The sequence below is a fragment of the Triturus cristatus genome, chromosome 6 (genome assembly GCF_964204655.1).
Source record: "Triturus cristatus chromosome 6, aTriCri1.1, whole genome shotgun sequence".
In the NCBI taxonomy this organism is placed as follows: Eukaryota; Metazoa; Chordata; class Amphibia; order Caudata; family Salamandridae; genus Triturus; species Triturus cristatus.
In genome coordinates this window covers 1,462,742,174-1,462,752,601 of record NC_140589.1, presented here as the reverse complement: position 1 = coordinate 1,462,752,601, position 10,428 = coordinate 1,462,742,174, and the positions used below count along the sequence as shown (strand labels likewise).

The following is a 10,428-nucleotide window of genomic DNA, read 5'->3' as shown; positions in this document are numbered from 1 at the left end:
AGTCCGCGTTATGTAAAAATGCAGAAAATAAAGTAAAACTACAAAAAAATAAAGTAACACGAGTGGCTTGCAATTTTGGCAACGTTTACTTTTAGGCGGGTTTTTTCCCCGTCTTTTTTAAGACACTTTGCTGCACGATGAGAACAATGCTTGTTACACGATATGCGCTGCGCGGAAACGCCTTTGTATGTTTTTTGTTAAGTAGCACGATGTTTTTGCGTTGTGTAACTATTCCTCGCCTGGAAGCCCCGGCCAATCAGAAAGAGCGAAACCGTAAAAAAAATCTGAAAAGAAGAGTTGTCCGTGACTACGGGCTCCAGCACATTCTCACCGCATCCCGAAGTGACGAATGTGCGTGGAGAAGTTTTCCAAGATTGTTTTTCTCTGACAGCCTGGCTACAGTCAGAAGAAGACACTGCAGACCGCTGGAAAATAAATAACATGTAAGTACGTATTCTTGTTCAGAAATGTCCGTATTAAAATGCACTCGTCCTCAGATAATCCAGCTCACAGTACGTTGTGATCTGTTTACACTGCACATAGATAGGGTGGGGGCGAGGCATATCAGTGAAAAACAGCCTGCAGTGTATTTTTGCGGGTTTTTTGTTGTTGCTAATAAAGTGCTGATTGTTTGGGAACCAAGCGGCCGTGCCCCTCTGCCCATTGCACGTATTTGAAAAGCGGGTTTGCAGTCATCCAGCTGTTTTCCTCTGCAAATATTTTTGTGTGTTTCCCTATTACTCTTTTTAAGCAAACACCGCACAGTCCAAAAGAGTTGAAAACAATAATATAATTCCTCCTCGTCAACATACTATGCTTCAAATCTAGAAACTGACTTCCTCAGGCAGATAGATTATTCCTCTGGGATAAATGCCTTCTTTGGGGCCTTGTCACAATGATAAATATACACTTGTATATTCACTCACATTTGCTACATCTCAGTGTAACACTACTCGTTTTTTTTACTTTTCACCATTTCCAAGGGTAGATTTATACCTAGGTGTTGATTTGCAGGTTGCCACCCGCCCAATCTTAGGTTGAAGCTCCTTACAAAAGGATTTACGACTGTAAAGTTACCGCTTGTACATGTCGACAGACATCTCTGCACAGAAAAGATTAGAGAGGCGGATATTTCCGCTTGTAGGTTTGCGAACTAGTGTTTTGTAGTAGGTCACCCTCCCGTGCGGCTCAGCGGCTCTAGTCTGGGTTCACCGCCCCGGCCGCGGACCGTCACGGTCCGTCACTGACCCCCGCTCGGCTCCGAGACAGCCAGGACTGAGTGCCAGCCAACGCCAGTGGCGTGCCAGCTGCAGCAGTCACTGGACTCAACTCTGTCTGAGACTAGTAGCAAAAGTTGAAGTCTGTTCGCAACAGTAAGGTACTGCGTCGTAATTCTTTCTTCACTGTGAGGCAGCCTGCTGCCACTGAGACTGTGTGTTACGGCGGCCTAACCTTTTGTGTCGGGTGTTGTCTCTTCTCACACACAGCTAGCTGCACGCACTGACGGAGTTGAACTTTTAATACATAGCTGCCAACAGGCGGGCAACTAGAGCCAAATTTCGTGGGGGGAGGGGGGCTGAAAAAGATTTCGGGGGGGGGGCTAAGTCTTCCAGCCATAGGCAGAGTGGCTGTAAGTAGGGGTGAAAACACAACAAAAGCCTCATTAACGAGTAAATGGTCTTTTAAAGACCTGCGAAGTACTCGGGTCCGGCTGCAATTAGACGGACGCCAGCCCGCGAGGCTGTCTCTGCCGGGCTGACACACATGGGGGGGGCTGAAGCCTGGTAAGCCCAATGGGTGTTGCGCGCCTGGCTGCCAAGGTTTCAGATTGCTATGTGTGACATTTCCATAATTTTTGATATTTATGTTTCCCTCATCTTCATTACTTGATTGTGCTCACAAAAAAGTGTCACTCATATATGTTGAAATGTCACTCATAATTACCCAGAAATTATGAAAATGTCACACATAGCAATCTGAAACCTTGGCAGCTATGTAGGTGATCTATTCTGTACTACTGTAGTAGTATGACTTTACATACCACATTGTACAGTTTGTGAAAAGGCCCTCATGTGTGTCTTTTGTTTTGAATGAAATGCCTTACATTTGATCACAATTTCTGTTGCCTTTTGTCCTTTGTTCAAAAACATTTTATTGGGCATCAACCAGAGTTAAACATCAAACGCACTGGCCATCAGTTAGTTGGATGATGCAAGGTAAGTAGGAAACATGTCTCAAGCAGGCGCGCAACGCCCCTAGGGCTCAAAAGGCTTCAGCCCTTGGATTCAAGCAAGCCTGGCTGAAGACGGCTGAAATGCCAGAAACCGGTCCTAGGAAGCTTGTTTTTGGTCCAGGAAAGGCATGGCTTGGCAGTTCGGGCTGGACTGTTCCCATGAGGCACAGGGTCAGACTGATTTGCATATGGCCATGTCTGAACTGGGGTGGCAGAGTAGGCTAAAGAACGGTGGTGGATCAAACCCAGATCTGTTGACTGGGTGTGAGTGTTTGATTGGTTCTGATGCTCCGTCCATCACCACCCCCTTTTGTAGCGCTTTGTTCGCCATAAGTTGGCAGGGTATGCTCAGACGTGAGTCCCTTGCTCACTTTGCCACTGGATTCAAGCAAGCCTGGCTGAAGACGGCTGAAATGCCAGAAACCGGTCCTAGGAAGCTTGTTTCCGGCCCAGGGAAGGCATGGCTTGGCAGTTCGGGCTGGACTGTTCCCATGAAGGCACAGGGTCAGGCTGATTTGCATATGGCCATGTCTGAACTGGGGTGGCAGAGTGGGCTAAAGAACGGCGATGGATCAAACCCAGATCTGTTGACTGGGTGTGAGTGTTTGATTGGTTCTGATGCTCCGTCCATCACCACCCCCTTTTGTACCCCCCACGTGTGTGTCAGCCCGGGCAGAGGCAGCTTCCCGGGTACAGCCGCACCCGAGTACTTCACAGGTCTTTAAAAGACCATTCACTTGTTAACGAGGCTTTGTTGTTTTTTCACCCCTTCTTAGGGCCCCTGCATCTCTACTCTGCCTATGGCTCTGGTCTCAAGAATGTACCACAGTTTGTTTCAGTAAAGAATTCACTTCCCATGGTAAATACTCTGCTCTTTTCGTAATTCGTCCTTTTATTGAACTTCAAAAATGAAGGAATGTCGGATGAAGTAAGAAAGGAAAATAGGATGGGTATACAGGATGGCGGCAGCATGGATGGGGAAGGAAAGTAGTAAGGGGTTTGTAAAAAAAAATCAGGAGTAAAGTGGGAAGGGAGTAAGGGTTTTATCAACAAAAAAAGATGAGTGAAGTGGGAGGTGGAGGGTCACAAGGGACATGGAGGTAAGGAAGGGGAATTTGAGGATAAAAGAATGGAGGGGTTAGGAGGGACCTAATAGCCACAAATCTGAAATTCAAACATGATGAAAAAAATCTCTTCAAGAATTGCTTACAGCAGATTGGTTTCGCCAACCTCTTGAAAGCAATTCAAAAAGGTAAATTTGGCAACAATGGTTCGACAAATGAATCAAAACCATTTTCTTCTTATTTAATTTTCGTCAAAATCTCATACAACCGCTCTCACATCGGGAGCATGGAAGGTGCAACTAAGAGAAATGTGGCACAAGAAAACATTGTAAATGATATTTTAAAATACTTTTATAAACGACTGATTCCCCCTCCCCACACCTGTACCCCGTGGTGAACTATTAACTAAGCAAAGCTATGTCCAATTGGACAACCTGGTCTTCATCAATCAGCAGCTTCACTTTTTTTTCAAGAAGCAGAAATCACTCCTCAGATTCAACCAGGCTTTGTAGAAAGTTCCCAGCAGCCTCTGCTTCACTAAAGCTGTATTGTTTTCCCTGATGTTACACCTTCAACTTGACCAGCAGGCCCACAGAAGCTTGCAAACATCTAGCATTAAAGTCTCTCTTTCTGGCAAGTGCATCTGGACTCCAGTCTGAAAAATGTAGGCGGTAGTGGCCTTCCCACTTCAGCTTCATCTTTTGAAACGCCTGTAGCAGCTTCTCCAGCCTCTTGGGCAAAACCAGAACCACCTTGACCATGCTCCCAATGAACACGTTCAACGACTGACACTTCTGGCTAATCGTACTCGTTGTACACCAGTTGCAAGCCCTTCTCTTCTGTAGTGCAAGCTGTTCACGTAATACCTTTCCTGTCACCGATGCAAGGAATTTCATAGGAGTGAGTGAGAAAGCAACTAGCACGCTCACTGTATGTTATCAATAATTTTATTCCTTGAATGGACCTTACGGACCGTCTAAAACACAGTTCTTGAAAGACCATGGGCCATCCAGTGCTTCTCACACCTCTTTTCCATTGACCTCCAGAGTTTTAATTCTAGAGGTTGAATATGTCACACTAAATAGACTAGTTTAGCAGACCGACCTTTCATCGTAACATCAGCTGCCTTCACGGCACTTGCTATGCTACTTATGTTTTGAACCAAATCACTATTCAGGGTTTAAATAGAGTGCAGCGGTATTTAGGGTCTGATTACGATCTTGGCGGAGAGGGTTACTCCGTCCCAAGCGTGACGGATATCCCTTCCGCCGTATTGCAATTCCATTATATCCTATGGAACTTGTAATACGGCGGATGGTATATCCGCCACGTTTGTGACAGAGTATTCCATCCGCCAAGCTCATGATCAGGCCCTTAGTCTCCTCTGCTCAGACTGGATTCCCCCACACTGACGCTGCCACCGTGTCTGCAATATATGGGTCTGTTCTGTAGGTTTGGCAGGAGGACGACCGCTTCTTGATGGCAGTGTATGGCTGTCATCTCCCAATGCGCACTCGTCTCTCCACCTGCTGTTCTCCAGAATTCACGAGGATATTGCTTGCTCCTCCAGTTATGCAATTCTAGCACTGCAGACACGTTTAGTTGCTTCAGATCCATAGTCCCATCAGCGCAGACCAGGCCCTGGTTACACCTCCCTGAAGGCCATAGGAAATGAGGCGAGAAAAATGAAATGCTGCAGCCGAAGGAGCCGACTGTGTCACCACAAAGTTTCACTGCAGATTCTAATTACATTCCTACAGAACTCCCTCAAGCACTCAGTGCTCAGGCCCAGCACGGCCATCTTGGCTCCTGGAAAGCCACCCCTCCTCCTCTTGTTAAATAATGGTTTCCTAAAAGGTTCCCAGACCCCTTCTGGCTTGCTTTCAGCCATATTTACAGTGAACCCCAACCATAGCTGCATAATGTAATGCAGGGGTCACCAAACTTTTCACTACGAGGGCCATTCACATGCTGATAAAAGTCAGTGTTCTAAATGAATAAATAAAGTTTAATGTATGATTAAAGATCTAGCCGCAAGGGTTAATACATTGTAAGCGACTCTCCCATAGAACGTGTGCGGTCTCCGTGGTTATTTTCTGTGATCTCTCTTGCACTGACGTGTCACACTGCACCCACTCCAGAGAAAGAAAACAGCACAGGGTACTGAGCAAGAACAATGGTGGGACAAGCTAAAGCCAAGAACAAAAACCAGACGAAACATGGTAATTAATCAAACTATCAGAGCTAGTGGCAGAAGATTAATACATGCAGTAAAAAAGATGCCAAGGCGGGCTGAAAAATAAAAATCGTTGGGAGCTCAGCTACTGGTGCCTTTCATCCCTTTTTTTTTTTTTTTAGTTTTATATAGCATGAACTCGACCCAAAGGTATCTGAGCGCTTTACATGAGCACCAGTTACATTACACATGGACACATTCATTTTTGTTAGGCGCAGGGAGATTAAGTGATTTGCCCAGAATCACAGGATGTGGAGCGTCCCTGTCAAGACTCGAAACCGATTCCCCAGCTTCGAAGTCGATGGCTCTAGCTGTTAGGCCACATCTTCTCCCCTCATTGCACAACAGCCAGGATTAAACCATGCATTTTCCCTTTCATCACTCCAGCGTCCTCCTGAGTGGCCATTGCTTTTGGACAGTCATCCATTGCCATCTTTAGTGACTTGCAAGCTTTGGCTGCAACTCGGTGGCGCCAACACCGAACACACAGGATTTTGTACAGGGACAACACTGCGGATTTGCGAGCACATTATGACACCAGGATCAGGGAAAAATGGAGACAGTATAATCCTGCTAAAGCAGAGCTGTCTATTCCCTCAGCAAGACCTTCAGGGAGCACTGGATTCCCACCAGAACTCATTAGGGTCGTCCCTTCACCTGCTATGCGGTCCTCCATGCAGGCTTCTGTCTCCAACTCTTACAAACGGATCCTGAAAGCCGCATTGACCTCCAGGAGCTGCGAGGCAGACTGTGTGTCCTAAGGCCGTCCTCTGGCAAAGAGAGGCCCCATTGACCTCCAGGAGCTGCGAGACAGACTGTGTGTCCTAAGGCCGTCCTCTGGCAAAGAGAGGCCCCATTGACCTCCAGGAGCTGCGAGACAGACTGTGTGTCCTAAGGTCACCCTCTGGCAAAGAGAGGCCCCACCCTGAAGAGCTTTTGGGCACAACTGAACACTTCCCTCTTTTGACCCTATCTAGTGGCAGTGGGTAAAGGCCTATGAATACGGTCATCCTACTGCATTGTTGTAATGTTAGTGATGACCCCTCTGGCTGTTTGAGGAGATAACTTGATGATGTGCTTCAACAGAGTCGGTACAATATGCCTGAGGAGATGGACTCATGGTGACCCGATAGTCGTGCAGCATGAAAAGGGGGTGAACACTGTTCCTAGATAGTGCTGAATCTAAATCCAAAATCATACGAGCAGCCAATGTAAAGAGCACTCGTATGCACATTAGAGCACTTAGAAGCCATTAAGCTACGGAGTGTGTGCTTTACAAACAAAAATACGCACAGCGATACCGTAGTGAATATAAGATGGTCCAGTCCAGGTAGTTTCTTCATGTAGATTTATTTAACCCCTTCGATGCGTGTGACGGAGCGGTTCCGTCATGCGCGTCGGTCGCGATGTGCGCATGACGGAACCGCTCCGTCATGGCCCCGCCCGCGCAACGAACCTTCAGCACGGCGCGGTAATCCGCGCCGCGCTGAAGGGGTTAAGATAAGATGTAGAGTAGATCCCCACCAGGAGCAGCCTTCCTGTTTTTCAGACCATCCTTAAACTGACATCCTCACTCATCCAACATTCCACTGCCACCCATCACACCAACATTCCATCAACCCAATCACACTGGCTGAGCAGCAGGTATAACACATCTCCCTTTCTTTATACAAATGAGAATAAACTCCAAAAGAATCACAATATAAACGGTGCATGCAAAAGATGACATCAAAGCAAATGCAATGTCATACATGTACTGATGGCGATATACATGTATAAAAGATAAAAATAAATACAATTTTGGAAGAAGTAAACACACCACGCAATCCAGCAATTCTACATTCACCACTTCTCCCTTTCCACCATGCCAAATAACATGTCACATGCTCCCTTTAAACCAAACCAAGAAAAACACACACACACTACCACAGCACAAAACACAAACTAGACCCCAATACCACAACAAGCTGGCTGGCCGGGCCAACAAGAAAGAGGTAGAAAGAGTACCGACTGAAAGGTGTGGTAGGAAACCAATTTAACAAGACCTTTGAAGCCATGGAAGATCATTCCACAGGGAACTAACGGCATAAAAAAATATTGCTCTCCACCCTTACCCGAAGTTAGGGTGGTACGTGTGAAAAGGCATTTCACACGGAACCAGAAAAGTACACACTCAACACCGAAACAAAATATAAGAGAAATAGCAATCCCTAGGAAAAACACTCATTCTTGAAAAATACAGCTTGAATTCAGCCCTTAACCAAAACCCTATTTTAAGCTAGTACGTGTGAAAAACACTCCACTCCATAAGAAGGTGTACAACACTTCACCCAAAACAGCAGTAAGGAAAAACAAGCAATATGAAGAACACTCACTCTTCAAAATCGGGCTTCACGTCAGCCCTCCACCCAAACCCGAAGTTGGATGGTTTGTGTGGAAAAACACTCCACACAGAACATGAGAAAAATGCACACCTCAACACCCAATAAAAATGAAAGGAAACAACATTCATTAAGAATACACTCACTCTCCGAAATCTTCAAAAGTTCCAGTAGACATGGTTAGGTTACGGATGATATAAGTTTATTGTTCTTAGATGTTAATTACATTTTCCAGTAAAGATGTAGAAAGGCCACACCAGGAGCAGTCTCTCTGCTGCTCAGCCCATCCTCCAACTGACATCCTCACTCATCCAACATTCCACTGCCACCTCTCACACCAACATTCCATCGACCCAATCACACGGGCTGAGCAGCAGAAATAACAGATACGTTGCGAAAGGCAGAGGAGGAGAGGCCAAAAGAGTGCTGTTCGTAGGGTCCCGAACCAGAAGCACAGCACAGGTGGCTAAACTGCAGGGAGGGACTTTTAGAAGGAGAGGTCACTTTTTGTGACTGTGGAAGGAGATCAGGAGTAAGGGGTCACAATTTACAACCAGAGAGAGAGAGAGAGAGCATGAGCAGTACTGCGGGGTCATGGTGAGACTAGAGAGGTGGGATTTACGGATAACTACAGAGAATATTTACTCACTGGGAGGTCCCTGGCAATCCCATTTCCAAATTCATTTACTGTTTCATCACCTCCACAGCTTCTGGAAATTCGTTCTATGTGTTCAGTGCCCTTTCAGTGAAAACATATTTTCTAATACATACAGTATTTCTCGTGGGCCCTGGCACTCGCACCACCCTTTCTTGGACTCAGTTCACTGTATGGTAAAAGAGAAACAAAAAGAGACTCAAATAATACATAATAATGGTTTGTCTAGTAGATGATGCTATAGACTTAGAAGTCAGTATACAGCAACGAAGATTTAATGGAAGAAAGAAACGGTAGTAACCGCTTTTCAGAGGCGTCAAATCTTGGGGTTAACACTTCATGTTCTATATATATATCTTTAGAAACTAAGCTGGTTGTCAAAAGATTTAAATTCTTGTGATTTTTGACAATTTAATTTCTAGTTATATAACGGATGATTTTCCAGATGTTATTTATGCATGACTATTCGTTAACGCCTGTGAAATATTTTAGGGTCTAGGGCCTAGAGAGACTAAACAATTTCAAGTTGCTGTGGGCCTGGTAAAATCTTGTAGCGGACTGTAGTTTGAAGACCCCTGACTTAATGCATAGTTGACGCAGCAAGATCATTTCAATAAACCAGAATATCAATCTTCTCCTGTGACCCAGATTTCCTGTGGCATTGGATTCCTGTATCCGTTCACTTCTGGTGTCAGCCAGTGGAATCCATTATACTGTCAACAGTGCAAAGCATCTGCATTCTTTTTAAACACAAAAGAAACCATGTGGTGAGGGCCCTATATATATATATATGCCACAAAAGAACAGAGTTCCAATCGAGCACTGTGACGCGTTTCGCCCCTGTGTGAACAAGCCCTTTCGGGGGCGAAACGCGTCACGACAGATTTATGAATGCAATAAACCTCCTTTTGTTGGTATAAGCCTGGATTCTGGTGGTTTTCTTTGGACCTGAGTGCTCGATTGGAACTCCGTTCTTTTGTGGCATAGACTTCACCGGTTTCTCCGCCTGGCATCGCTCACCCCTCTAAGGGCATCTGATCTCCGGAAGGAGGTGTTACTGCGAATATATATATATATATATATATATATATATATATATATATATATATATATATATATATATATATATATATATATATATATATATATATAATTAAAAAAACTTTGGAAATTCACCTAATAAACCAAAGGTTACATGGTCATTATAGTTAGTCTCAGCTTTCACTCGTACAAAACCATAGAAATTCAGCAGTAATAGTTACCTGATCTAACTTACACCCCGCAATGCACTGCTTATGACCCCGCATATTACATCACTCATGACATGGTCAGTGACATCACTGATAATATCTCAAATGATGATATCTCAAATGACATTACTGATGACATCATCCAGTCAGTGAGTGTTTTATAAACGTTTCTAAGTGTTAAACATATATACTAAGAAACTACAAAAGTTAAATTACTGTACTTTGTGTACTACTAATACAAACTAAATTATTTTTGTCTAAATCTCTTTTATTGAGTTTGTATTCAGAGAAAAAATATCAACAACACCAGGCAATAGGCAGAATTAGTCAGGCAAGAATACAGCGCATACAGCATTGGTCCACATCAGTGAGGTATAAAATATACAGCACGCCAATTAGCCATCCAATACAAGGAAAGAAGCACTCAGTAAACCATGATTGAAAGGAGGGGGCCACTCCCGGTTCAGCAGAAGTACCAGTACTATCGAAGCAAAAATGGGGCCTGAGCCTAATATACCTGGGCGATTACATTCGCGCCTACTGCAGACCTGTAGAGAGCGTAGTGCACTAGGGGCGAGAGCTAAGTAAACATTAGTGTGTCACCAAGCA

The 10,428-nt window shown here is 44.8% G+C and overlaps 1 protein-coding gene across 1 annotated transcript in view; it reads left to right on the top strand.

Annotated features, from left to right (window-relative positions):
* The first annotated feature begins 320 nt into the window (after window positions 1–320).
* Window positions 321–10,428, top strand: part of LOC146821542 (uncharacterized) — a 205,591-nt gene continuing 195,483 nt past the window's right edge. Inside the window, exon 1 of the mRNA XM_085612528.1 lies at window positions 321–443. The gene's annotated coding sequence lies outside the window, so the exon portion shown is untranslated. The remainder of the gene's footprint in view (window positions 444–10,428) is intronic.